General features: G+C 52.2%; 1 long non-coding RNA gene across 1 annotated transcript; it reads right to left on the bottom strand.

Annotated features, from left to right (window-relative positions):
- Nucleotides 1-1,340: 1,340 nt before the first annotated feature.
- LOC134980916 (uncharacterized) lies at nt 1,341-7,171 on the bottom strand. Its single transcript, XR_010190487.1, has 3 exons — nt 7,115-7,171; nt 6,898-6,959; nt 1,341-1,728 (listed from the first exon to the last, which is right to left on the bottom strand). It is a non-coding gene; the product is annotated as an uncharacterized LOC134980916 (long non-coding RNA).
- Between the last annotated feature and the right edge of the window lie 7,680 nt (nt 7,172-14,851).

Genomic DNA, 14,851 nt, shown 5'->3' with positions numbered 1-14,851 from the left:
TAGTGTTCGGAATATGTGTAAGGAGCATTATGTGTGTCATGTAAAAATGCATTAATAATGTGCAACATATGTGTAAGGGGCACTATGTGTGTCATTGTGTGTATAAGGGCATTAATAATGTGCGGCATATGTGTAAAAGGGTACTACTGTATGTGTGTCATTATGTGTATAGGGGCACTAATAATGTGTAGGGGGCACTATGTGTCATTATGTGTATAAGGACATTAATAATGTGCGGCATATGTGTAAGGGACATTATGTGTAAAAGGGCATTAATAAAGTTGTCATAATGTGTAAGGCACATTATGTTTATAAGGACATTAATAAGGTGTCTCATGTGTAAGGGGCATTACTGTGTGGAATTATGTATATAAATGTGTTACTAATGTGTGGCATTATGTGTATAAGGTGCTCTACTATGTGACGTTGCGTATAAAAAGGGCACTAATGTGTCGTCTAATGTAAATAAAGAGCAATAGGGTTTGGTGTAATGTGAATAAGGAGCAATTCAGTGTGATCTAATGTGAATAAGGGGCTCTACTGTGAGGAGTAACATTTATAAGGTAAAGTGATACTACTGTGGGATGTAATATGAATTATGGACACTATCGCATGATCAAATGTGAATAAAATTGCAGTACTGTGTGGCGTAATTGGAATTGGGGTTACTATTGAGTGGCCATGCCCCTTGCCAGCAAAAACACCCCCCTTTTTGGGCTGAGCACCAAATGTGTGAACTGTTCCTATTTAAAAGGGGGTCCAAACACCAAAATAAGGACTGCTATGGGTGAGGGGTGATGGTGCTGGGAAAGAGGTGCAAGGTCAGAGGCGGAACCAGTGGTGGTGCTAGGGGGCACCAGCCAAAATCTTGCCTAGGGCATCATATTGGTTAGGGCCGGCTCTGGCTCTGTCCCATCTACCCCCTGACAGGTACATAGTGATATATCCTGCAGATTATTACATTACTGACCCCTCTAGTGATCTGCAGAACATTGCTCTGTCCCATCTACCCCCTGACAGCTACATAGTGATATATCCTGCAGATTATTACATTACTGACCTCTCTAGTGATCTGCAGAACATTGCTCTGTCCCATCTACCCCCTGACAGGTACACAGTGATATACTCTGCAGATTATTACATTACTGACCTCTCTAGTGATCTGCAGGACATTGCTCTGTCCCGTCCACCCCCTGACAGGTACATAGTGATATATCCTGTAGATTATTACATTACTGTCCTCTCTAGTGATCTGCAGAACATTGCTCTGTCCCATCTACCTCCTGACAGGTACATAGTGATATATTCTGCAGAGGGTGGACTTTGATTTCTTCTGCGGAGTATCCCCTACAGTTTCTCCCACCTCTCCGCACATTGGGAGCCTCTGTGGGGGGAGTTGCGCACCTTGATGGACGCTAGGTAGATCTGAAAGCATTTTGCGCTGTTCATCGAGGGTACAATGAAAATATTTCCCCGTTTATATTAGTTGTTCAGTTGTGAAATTGTTTTCATGAGTAATTTTATTTATTTAATCCTTATTTTGCGGCGTTCCTCAGCTGTCCCGCATAGATGATCCCCCTGTGTAATGGCGGCTCGCACACTGTGTCGCTATGTGTCAGTAGTTACTGCCACAAAGACTCAGGGAAGCGGGGGTCCTCAGGGCTGGGCTTTGTTCCGTCAGACCCTTTCATGGCAGCGATAGCACCGTCTGATTCATCACACTATTATCTGGGGAAAAGTAGCATAATTAGGATAATTACCAGGCTTTATTATCACCTGCTCCTGACTGGTGAAATGACCTAGAAAACAACACTATCGAGCCGCGACTTTCATGAAGGTTTACACAATATATACAGGGAGGAAAAGAGGACGTACAGCGTAATGTATATGGTAGTATTGTCCTTAGTCAGCTGGGACCCCAGGTGTCAGTGTGTCATTGTGCTGGGACCCCAGGTGTCAGTGCGTCATTGTGCTGGGAGCCCAGGTGTCAGTGCGTCATTGTGCTGGGACCCCAGGTGTCAGTGCGTCATTGTGCTGGGAGCCCAGGTGTCAGTGCGTCATTGTGCTGGGACCCCAGGTGTCAGTGCGTCATTGTGCTGGGACCCCAGGTGTCAGTGCGTCATTGTGCTGGGACCCCAGGTGTCAGTGCGTCATTGTGCCGGGACCCCAGGTGTCAGTTCGTCATTGTGCCGGGACCCCAGGTGTAAGTGCGTCATTGTGCCGGGTCCCCAGGTGTCAGTGCGTCATTGTGCCGGGACCCCAGGTGTCAGTGCGTCATTGTGCCGGGACCCCAGGTGTAAGTGCGTCATTGTGCTGGGACCCCAGGTGTCAGTGCGTCATTGTGCTGGGAGCCCAGGTGTCAGTGCGTCATTGTGCTGGGACCCCAGGTGTCAGTGCGTCATTGTGCTGGGACCCCAGGTGTCAGTGCGTCATTGTGCTGGGAGCCCAGGTGTCAGTGCGTCATTGTGCTGGGAGCCCAGGTGTCAGTGCGTCATTGTGCTGGGACCCCAGGTGTCAGTGCGTCATTGTGCTGGGACCCCAGGTGTCAGTGCGTCATTGTGCCGGGACCCCAGGTGTCAGTGCGTCATTGTGCCGGGTCCCCAGGTGTCAGTGCGTCATTGTGCCGGGACCCCAGGTGTCAGTGCGTCATTGTGCAGGGACCCCAGGTGTCAGTGCGTCATTGTGCCGGGACCCCAGGTGTCAGTGCGTCATTGTGCCGGGACCCCAGGTGTCAGTGCGTCATTGTGCCGGGACCCCAGGTGTCAGTGCGTCATTGTGCCGGGACCCCAGGTGTCAGTGCGTCATTGTGCCGGGTCCCCAGGTGTCAGTGCGTCATTGTGCCGAGACCCCAGGTGTCAGTGCGTCATTGTGCCGGGACCCCAGGTGTCAGTGCGTCATTGTGCCGGGACCCCAGGTGTCAGTGCGTCATTGTGCCGGGACCCCAGGTGTCAGTGCGTCATTGTGCCGGGACCCCAGGTGTCAGTGCGTCATTGTGCCGGGACCCCAGGTGTCAGTGCGTCATTGTGCCGGGTCTCCAGGTGTCAGAGCGTCATTGTGCTGGGACTCCAGGTGTCAGTGCACCATTGTCCTGGGACCCAGGTGTCAGTGCGTCATTGTGCTGGGACCCCAAGTGTCAGTGCGTCATTGTGCTGGGACTCCAGGTGTCAGTGCCTCTGTAGGTGCCCTGCCCTTAAATAAGTGCAGACCTGTGATCGTTTAAGCACCCGTTATAATGTATATTCTGTGCCCACTATGTAAGTTATATAATTTCAGCCTCTCTCTTAGTCTACGTTAGGGTAACCTATATGTAAGTCAGTGTGGAGTAATAATGATTCATGTCCTTTTGCAATCCTCAGACTATCTGGCGGGTTAGGAGTAAGAATGACCCCTCCGCGTATGGACACCTGCACTGGAGGCTGAAATTACAATTGTAAACATTTGTTTTATTTTATTCAACTGCAGCCATTGTGCAATAACCTGGGGGTGTTTGCTGACCTCGCCCTTTGGCCTGTCCTGTAAATACTGACATACTGACATTGCTCTGTCCACACAGGTGATACAGTCCCCCCAGCAACAGGAACGTACGCAGCCAGAGATCTTAGGTCTACGCACTGGGCCTTGGAGAGAGATAAAGTACCAATCTACCATGTTACAGGCTGTTTGAAAAATGATAGTTAGTAGCTGATTGGCTGGTACTTTTATCACCGTCCACTCTATCTCTCTCCAGGCTGAGTACATTGACTCCCATCTCTGCAGTGGTGCGCCCCCTGAATCCTGGCGCCCTAGGCGTCTGCCTCCGGAGGCTCACGATGCACATTCGGCACAAAGCTTTCCATAAGAGCTGCCAATTAAAGGCTAATAAAATCAGCGCTACCTCCGGGTTTGTTTAGACACAACACTCAACCGGGAAGAATGAAGTATTACACGTGTGCGTAAGTAATCCCTGACACGTTCCATTCTCCGCGCTGACATTGATTTGTCGCTGTTTACCGGTCTGTCACCGTCATTAGCGAGATTGATTTTTCAATTGGGCTGTAACAGATCTTCCTGCCGGCTCGGCTGAGAGATTAAAAGCATCTACATTAACATCCATCCTCCCCACGGCCGCGCTCCCCTCCTCTCTCGGATGGGACAATGCCCAGATGAGGGGGGAGAATAGTGAGATAGACAATGGAGGAAGGGGGGGTGGCGGGGGTGGGAGGCGGGCGCTGGGAGTTAATACATCTCGCTGACGGGGTAATTGTAACCTACTCAAGAGCTGTAAAAAGCCATTAAAGTGTGGTTACCTGCCTAGCATTGCTTTGTCATCACTAACAATATTAATATTAATGGAACAAGGAACCTACAGTACCACTTGATGCCGCAGTAAAAGGCGCCGTGCTTACACAACAAGGGGCCGGCGTGCAAACGTTTCCTAGTTCCACGCGGCTTGCATTTATTCTGGCTGTGATTATTATTTCTCATCTAATATCAGCCCGCCGAGGCTCCAAGAGGCAGACCGACTAAACGCGTCTAAAAAGAAAACATGGAATTGTTGCCGCGACCAATGAGATTGTAGCTGTCACGTATCTAGAAAAGGAAACAAAATGATAGCTGGAATATGAGTGGTCGGAAACGTGGAAGGGTTATTAAAAGCAACCAAAGTGGAGGTTTTGCTTGTAGCAACCAATCAGGTTCCAGTCCTCATTTTTATTAGAAATAACTATAAAACTAATGATATCTATAATCTGATAGGCTGCCGTGGGGCTGGGACACTTTTTGGTTGCCGTTTTCAACACTTCCATGTGGCAACCAATCATATTACAGCTATCATTTTGTAGCCTGTGCAAGATAAGTGATACCAAGGATGTGACTGGTTGCTATTGGAAAACACCCCCAATTTTTTTTTTTATGTTTTAGTAAAGCTACCTCCTAAGAAACTGCCCCCAGTTTCCATTATGGGCTTAGTGACAGGAAGCCGGCTGTGCATAGGGAAAAATATCTGCCCCCGCCATCTCAGCCTGAGAACCGGTTTGCTCAGTACAAAACGCGTCTCTATATAATGCAGGTTTCATGCTGAGCAAATGCACAAAGTAAAATGCGCACAAGTTGCGTTGTTTTTTTTCAGCCAACCAGATGGCAGGATCGTAAACAGCAACTGTATTGCACCAAGCCTACAGGGACGCAACAAAGATACGTGCGGTTCAAAGTCAGTTTTGCCGTCCGATTGGTTTCATATAATAAGAAAAATACCTCCAAACACATTTTTTTTTTATTGTAATTTCACTTTTGTAGGGAATAACTTTTATTTTAGTACACTGAGCAGAAACACCACTGTCCTGGCCACATGGGGGCGCCATTGGGATGTTTTCTAGGATGGGAAGTGGAGGTCCCACTGAGCGTAGTATTGTGTCTTGTGAATTCTCAGAGCCAATAGCAACGCGGGGAGCGTCGGCTGCGTGATACATGATAACCGGCCTCTGCCTCCCCCCGCTGCGGATGAACCTGCTACAATAGGACTATTTTTATCTCTCCGCAGCCCCTGGAGACTCCCTACACAGAAAGCGCCAACTGATCTGGAAATTTGTGTGTCCTTGGAACAGAGAGAGACCCAGGAGCTGTGGGGAGATTACGCTGGATAATCCCTCTGATAATAACATGGAGAGAGAGAGAGATAAAGTACCAGCCAATCAGCTCCTCGCTGTCATGCTACAGGCTGTGTTAGAAAAATGACAGTTAGGAGCTGGTGGGAAGGAACTTTATCTTTCTGCACTTTATCTCTCTCCAAGGCTTACTACATAGACCCCGTAGTGGGTGATCCAGTTAGTGGCGCATATAGAATTACCCCTATACAATTATTGATTGCGCTAGCTACAGCGCCAAAGAGAGCTTTACACGTAAACCCGCTTACTCTGCATGTATGTGCAAATACACAGTGCCACTTCCGTTATATGGTATACTGGATTTAATTCTTAGTGTCTCTTATCCGCAATGTGTGGACAACCGCACACAGTGCGACTTCCCTAATATGGTATGCTGGATGTAATTCTTAGCACAGTATCTCTGGTATCTCTCTGGATGTGTGGACAACTGCACACAGTACCACTTCCCTAATATGGTATGCTGGATGTAATTCTTAGCACAGTATCTCTGGTATCTCTCTGGATGTGTGGACAACCGCACACAGTGCCACTTCCCTAATATGGTATGCTGGATGTAATTCTTAGCACAGTATCTCTTGTATCTCTCTGGATGTATGGACAACTGCACACAGTGCCACTTCCCTAGTTCTGAATGCTGGACATAATTCTTTGTATCTGATATTCTGAGTGTATGGACGGCTGCACAGTACCACTTCCCTTGTTATACATATTGGAGGCTGTTCTCAGTATATGTTATTCTAAATATATGAGTAACCGTACATTACCACTTCCCTTGTTCTGAATGCTGGACGTAATTCTGTATCTCTACTGTTCTAAGTGTATGGACAAGTGCACAGTACCTCTTCCCTTGTTATGACTGTTGGATGTGGTTCTCAGTATCTTTTATCATGAGTGTACAGGAAACCACACAGTACCACTTCCCTTCTTCTGAATACTGGGTGCAGGTCTCATTATCTGTAATTCTGTAAATATAGATGTAATTCTCCCAGTCTGATTTTAGTCTGCTGCACCGCAAAATGCACAGTGCCACTTCTCTTGTTTTGTATGTAATTCCTGATATATCTTCTTGTTTGTTACATTTATATAACTGTGCTGCATATCCTGATGTGTTGTTCTGTATGCAGTCAGTATCTGCTGTTATTCTGGGTGCCTCGGCACAGTACAACACCTCAATCTTGGTATCTGTTGTCATCTATATATAGTCCATGCTGACCATTATTTAGATTGCGCTGCGATATGGAGTCATTAGTCTGACCTGGGAGATCCGCGTCATATTCAGCTCCAGTCTCCGCTCTGCAACGGGAGCGCTTCTTCCTGCTATAAAATGAGGATTATACATATATGATATTATACTATTATTATAATCCCCCACCCCATCCGGCTCATTGAGTTCCCATTGCCGCTGCCTGCAGGGACCGTTCCACGCGCTTTCACTCTAATCTCTGTCACAACTGAGCGATCAGCCAATTTACCGTTTAATTAGGAATGATGCGGAGAGGCGCCTGTTGTATTCCCAGCAGACTGAGCTTTATTCCACTTTATTGCAGCTGCACCTTCCCAGCCACTGTGGATCTCTCTGCCACCTAGTGGCTAACCAGCGTATTTATCAATATTATTTTTGCAAAACATTTTGTTTTCCCACCTGTTTCACATTATGTTAGTATCACCGAAATGTACTAACGGCAATTAGAAAATAATTTGTAACATTTTACCCCAAGCCCTTAATATCAAATTTTTGTAGTAATCAGATTGCACTTTTCATCCTTGTAATAAGAAATGTGAAATGGTTGAATTTACAAAAAAAAATAAAAAATACTGGAGGGAGCCCTGTGATAATAACGTTATCTTGAGATAGTGTTATCACAGATTCCCTCTGGTTCCCTGGCTCCGCTCTGACAGACAAAGCAGAGTTGAGAGCTGGCGCCTGTGATCAGCCATGTCTATCTAAGACCACAGGCTGATTGCACTGGTGCGGTGATCGGTGCTGTTATATATATACCCCTAAATATGATAATTAATGATGATGGGGAAAGAATTACATTTATTGTGCACGCAATGATATTAATGGGTCTGTATTTGGGATTTAAACCACCACCACTAAAATATAAATCAGAGCCAGACTTCTTTCCAGGCACATCCTTTATTCCCATGTAACTTACTTCTCACTTATCTCAGAATTGAGGCAGCCACCGTGAAAGTGTTTATTCTTTGCATAAAGAATTTTACCCTAAAGTGATATATATTCAATTTTCTATCATTATTTGTTACAGCTTGTTATAATATCTATTTTTATCTTCTTTTTTGTTAATTTTTTTTATTAACTGTAAACTCAAACTGGATATTCGTACGGGCTTCTAGATCACTGCGCGTGTGTGACCTGAGGTGTAGAGGTATCCAACACTGTCAGATTTTGAGAGGACTTGAGGAGAAACGACTATTGCTTTATTTGCTCAGCCAGTTGCGTTGATAACTATTTTCCTGTCAATGCAATAGAAAATCACCCTTATAGCTGACCCAACCTGATCTGATAATAGGAATTACACAATAGGTTTACAGATCAAGGGAAGTGATACTGAGAATTACATTCTGCATACAGAATACAGGAAGTAGTACTGTACAGGTGTCTGATCATAAAGAATAACCAATTCTGAGATTAGCATACAGAATAATGGAAGTGGTACTGTGTATGTGTCTGATCACATGGAAGAATTTGTACTGAGAATTACATACAGAATAATGGAAGTGGTACTGTGCATGTGTATGTTCATATTGAGAACTGATACTGAGAATTACATCCATCATACAGAATAACGGAGGCATTACTGTGCAGAAATCTATTCATACTCAAGAACGGATACTGAGAATTACAGAATAACTGAAGTAGTACTGTGCATGTGTGTGTTTGTACTGAAGAACTGACACTGAGAATTGCATACAGAATAATGGAAGCTGTATTGTGCAGGTGTCTGCCCATACTGAAGAAATTATAATGAGAATTATACCTATCTTACAGAATAATGGAAGTGGCACTGTGCAAGTGGCTGCTCATACTGAAGAACTGATAATGAGAATTACGTTCAGCATACAGAGCAATGGAAGTGGTACCTGTTCATACAGAACTGCAACTGAGAATCGGGACTAGCATACAGAATAAGAGAAGTGGTACTGTGCATGTGTCTGTCCATGCAGAGGCACTAATACTGAGAATTACATGCAGCATATAGAGAAGAAGTGTTTAATCTGTATTAAGGGCAGATATCCTGAAACAGCAGAAAGTCACTTCCATGTAAATAAGCTATCTGCCGCACAATCTCAGTAAACATGGCGTCAGTACATTCAGCTGACACCTGTGCAAGGTCCACGCTGTAGAGGCTCCAGGTCACAGCCAGCATGGAACAGGCTTATCAGCGGCTGCTGTGATTGCAGCTTGTTTACATCACCTCGGCCTTTACCCTGTCCTGCAAACACTGACATTGCTCTGTCCACACAGGTGATACAGATCCCCACAGCAGCAGAACGCACGCACCCACACATCTGCCGGCCTCACCCACGGCGGCGGAACGCACGCACCCACACATCTGCCGGCCTCACCCACGGCGGCGGAACGCACACGCACCCACACATCTGCCGGCCTCACCCACACACCTGCCGGCCTCACCCACAGTGGTGGAACGCATGCACCCACACACCTGCCGGCCTCACCCACAGCGGCGGAACACACGCACCCACACACCTGCCGGCCTCACCCACACACCTGCCGGCCTCACCCACAGCGGCGGAACACACGCACCCACACACCTGCCGGCCTCACCCACACACCTGCCGGCCTCACCCACAGCGGCGGAACACACGCACCCACACATCTGCCGGCCTCACCCACACATCTGCCGGCCTCACCCACAGCGGCGGAACGCACGCACCCACACATCTGCCGGCCTCACCCACGGCGGCGGAACGCATGCACCCACACATCTGCCGGCCTCACCCACAGCGGCGGAACGCACGCACCCACACATCTGCCAGCCTCACCCACGGCGGCGGAACGCACGCACCCACACATCTGCCGGCCTCACCCACGGCGGCGGAACGCATGCACCCACACACCTGCCGGCCTCACCCACAGCGGCGGAACGCACGCACCCACACATCTGCCGGCCTCACCCACACATCTGCCGGCCTCACCCACAGCGGCGGAACGCACGCACCCACACATCTGCCGGCCTCACCCACACATCTGCCGGCCTCACCCACGGCGGCGGAACGCACGCACCCACACATCTGCCGGCCTCACCCACAGCGGCGGAACGCACGCACCCACACATCTGCCGGCCTCACCCACACACCTGCCGGCCTCACCCACAGCGGCGGAACACATGCACCCACACACCTGCCGGCCTCACCCACGGCGGCGGAACGCATGCACCCACACACCTGCCGGCCTCACCCACAGCGGCGGAACGCACGCACCCACACATCTGCCGGCCTCACCCACACACCTGCCGGCCTCACCCACAGCGGCGGAACACACGCACCCACACACCTGCCGGCCTCACCCACGGCGGCGGAACGCATGCACCCACACACCTGCCGGCCTCACCCACGGCGGCGGAACGCATGCACCCACACACCTGCCGGCCTCACCCACGGCGGCGGAACGCACGCACCCACACACCTGCCGGCCTCACCCACGGCGGCGGAACGCACGCACCCACACATCTGCCGGCCTCACCCACACACCTGCCGGCCTCACCCACAGCGGCGGAACACACGCACCCACACACCTGCCGGCCTCACCCACGGCGGCGGAACGCACGCACCCACACATCTGCCGGCCTCACCCACGGCGGCGGAACGCACGCACCCACACATCTGCCGGCCTCACCCACACACCTGCCGGCCTCACCCACAGCGGCGGAACACACGCACCCACACACCTGCCGGCCTCACCCACACACCTGCCGGCCTCACCCACAGTGGTGGAACGCATGCACCCACACACCTGCCGGCCTCACCCACAGCGGCGGAACGCACGCACCCACACACCTGCCGGTCTCACCCACAGCGGCGGAACACACGCACCCACACACCTGCCGGCCTCACCCACGGCGGCGGAACACACGCACCCACACACCTGCCGGCCTCACCCACAGCGGCGGAACGCATGCACCCACACACCTGCCGGCCTCACCCACAGCGGCGGAACGCATACACCCACACACCTGCCGGCCTCACCCACAGCGGCGGAACGCACGCACGCACCCACACACCTGCCGGCCTCACCCACAGCGGCGGAACGCACACACGCACCCACACATCTGCCGGCCTCACCCAAACACCTGCCGGCCTCACCCACAGCGGCGGAACGCATGCACCCACACACCTGCCGGCCTCACCCACAGCGGCGGAACGCATGCACCCACACACCTGCCGGCCTCACCCACAGCGGCGGAACGCACGCACCCAAACACCTGCCGGCCTCACCCACAGCGGCGGAACGCATGCACCCACACACCTGCCGGCCTCACCCACAGCGGCGGAACGCACGCACCCAAACACCTGCCGGCCTCACCCACAGCGGCGGAACGCATGCACCCACACACCTGCCGGCCTCACCCACAGCGGCGGAACGCATGCACCCACACACCTGCCGGCCTCACCCACAGCGGCGGAACGCACGCACCCAAACACCTGCCGGCCTCACCCACACACCTGCCGGCCTCACCCACAGTGGCGGAACACACGCACCCACACACCTGCCGGCCTCACCCACAGCGGCGGAACACACGCACCCACACACCTGCCGGCCTCACCCACAGCGGCGGAACACACGCACCCACACACCTGCCGGCCTCACCCACACACCTGCCGGCCTCACCCACAGTGGCGGAACACACGCACCCACACACCTGCCGGTCTCACCCACACACCTGCCGGCCTCACCCACAGTGGCGGAACACACGCACCCACACACCTGCCGGCCTCACCCACACACCTGCCGGCCTCACCCACAGTGGCGGAACACACGCACCCACACACCTGCCGGTCTCACCCACAGCGGCGGAACACACGCACCCACACACCTGCCGGCCTCACCCACAGCGGCGGAACGCATGCACCCACACACCTGCCGGCCTCACCCACAGCGGCGGAACGCATGCACCCACACACCTGCCGGCCTCACCCACACACCTGCCGGCCTCACCCACAGCGGCGGAACGCATGCACCCACACACCTGCCGGCCTCACCCACAGTGGTGGAACGCATGCACCCACACACCTGCCGGCCTCACCCACAGCGGCGGAACACACGCACCCACACACCTGCCGGCCTCACCCACAGCGGCGGAACACACGCACCCACACACCTGCCGGCCTCACCCACAGCGGCGGAACGCACGCACCCAAACACCTGCCGGCCTCACCCACAGTGGTGGAACGCACGCACCCACACACCTGCCGGTCTCACCCACAGCGGCGGAACACACGCACCCACACACCTGCCGGCCTCACCCACACACCTGCCGGCCTCACCCACAGCGGCGGAACGCATGCACCCACACACCTGCCGGCCTCACCCACAGCGGCGGAACACACGCACCCACACACCTGCCGGCCTCACCCACAGCGGCGGAACGCACGCACCCACACACCTGCCGGCCTCACCCACAGCGGCGGAACGCACGCACCCACACACCTGCCGGCCTCACCCACAGCGGCGGAACACACGCACCCACACACCTGCCGGCCTCACCCACAGCGGCGGAACGCACGCACCCACACACCTGCCGGTCTCACCCACAGCGGCGGAACACACGCACGCACCCACACACCTGCCGGCCTCACCCACAGCGGCGGAACGCACGCACGCACCCACACACCTGCCGGCCTCACCCACAGCGGCGGAACGCACGCACCCACACACCTGCCGGTCTCACCCACAGCGGCGGAACGCACGCACCCACGCACCTGCCGGCCTCACCCACAGCGGCGGAACGCACGCACCCACACACCTGTCGGCCTCACCCACAGCGGCGAAACGCACTCACACACACCTGCCGGCCTCACCCACAGCGGCGGAACGCATGCACCCACACACCTGCCGGCCTCACCCACAGCGGCGGAACGCATGCACCCACACACCTGCCGGCCTCACCCACAGCGGCGCAACGTATGCACCCACACACCTGCCGACCTCACCCACAGTGGCGGAACTCATGCACCCACACACCTGCCGGCCTCACCCACAGCGGCGCAACGTATGCACCCACACACCTGCCGACCTCACCCACAGTGGCGGAACTCATGCACCCACACCCCTGCCGGCCTCACCCACAGCGGCGGAACGCATACACCCACACACCTGCCAGTCCCGCTACAGCATATTGCAGGGAAGGAACCTGTGATATTCCCCCCATACATCATTACATACTGTATACATACTAAACTACAGATAATGCAGAATGCTGTAATCGAATACATGTCTTTCTTCTCTCATACATTCATTACACCGATTGTAAGCTTCTGGGGTCAGTCTCCCTGAAAGATATTAGTTGATATCTAGAGTGTAACTCCTTGGAACAGTAGCTATTAATACATGTCTATATTATCAATGGCCATGTTGATAAGGTTGTCAGAATTATTTTGTATCCGTATTCTGAGCACTTAGAGTGTGCACCTGGTTTGTCTTTTTCCTGTGTGATACATTTAAAATGTCCAAGAACGAAGTAAAAGGGGGCTCATTCAGGAGTGTTTACACTGCCCACAGGGCTGCGCTACCTCTTGGGGCTACCAGGTGATTTCCATGGGTGCCAGTCTGTATGTCACTGTGCGCCTGCCATTGATAGGGATGGGCACCTGCCAGGACCTTCTTGCTCGTTAATCTGGCAGCTGCTGAGCCTTCATCTTGCTAATGGGCAAGGAGTGTGGCACCATGCTGTGATGTCACTGCCTGGCACCTGTGGGGCTTGTCTACTAGATTTCATGCCATGACTGAAGGGGAATAACGGTGACTACTGCTGGGTACTGAAGTTCTGCTCACGCAAAGACCCCAGGCACAGCCAATAGATTCCGGGGTTACATTAGTATAGAGACAGCAGACAAAACCCAGTATCTACCTCCTGTCCTTGGGCGCAGTGTTGTATGTTATGGCCTCCTGTGGTAGCGCGGCCTGTCTAACACGGTCGCCATGAGAGATGTCGGGCCCTAGCAGAAGTTGAGGAAGGTAGTGAGCTGGGGCAACACTGCGATGGCAGAGGGGTCATGGTCACACCATGTTGAGGTTCTGGCTGCACCAAGGTTTCTGGCCACAGTACTTACTTTGTACCCAACCCCACCCTGGGCCTCCGAGGCTCAGGTTCTGTGTACCGCGCGTCACCGTGAGGAGTGCTGATAAATAAGGGACTGGAGAGGGAAAGGCTAAAGGAGAGTCTGGTGGGGACATCAATGTTTCCAGGTGGAGCTTTGAAATACAGAACCCAAAACTGACCCCTCACCCCTCGCCCCCCACCCCTTTACTGACTCCTGACGACATTTAAGTCAACATTGAAAGTTTGAGCTTTAATTTTGTTAATGCAAATTCGATTACAGTAAAACAGAGATTGTCATGCTTGCTGGGACTTGTAGTTCCCCCACAATTCGTCAGACACTGATCTACCTCTTTATCTTTTATTTTTGTTTTACATTGATTTCCTCTTTTTCCTCCAAACTGTAGTGAATAATTTACCCTGGCTGGCTCAGGCCAGACCCTGGAAGGGATGGGGGTATGGGGTGTGGGGCAGGGGTATCACACTGAGCGTACCAATCAATAACAGCGGTTGCGCAATGTCAGAGTGATGTCATAGAACTTGTTTTCATTGCACATCTTATTATGTTCTTGGTAACACTGTTTTCTGTCACAGCATGTTCCGGGTGAGACTGGAAGTAAGGACACGGCCAGGTCACCTGACTGTCATGACTGGCGTATTTGTGGCAGAACATCACAGATAAAGGGGCAAATTCATCAGTTCCAGCTGGTTTGATTTTTGTTATGCAGAAAAGTGTTTCCGCTTCTTACACGGGGGAAGTGAATCAAGTTCTGCTGCATTACCGGTTCTGTTATCACCGTCTCATGGATGATAATTAATTCAATAAACCCTGTTCCTCTTTGTATAAAGCAGCGGTTCCCAAACGCGGTCCTCAAGGCACCCTGACGGTCCAGGTTTTAGGTATAT

Source organism: Pseudophryne corroboree, chromosome 12 (assembly GCF_028390025.1).
Source record: "Pseudophryne corroboree isolate aPseCor3 chromosome 12, aPseCor3.hap2, whole genome shotgun sequence".
NCBI lineage: Eukaryota > Metazoa > Chordata > Amphibia > Anura > Myobatrachidae > Pseudophryne > Pseudophryne corroboree.
Note: the sequence above shows the minus strand (reverse complement) of the source record. Positions and strands in the feature narration are given on the sequence as shown.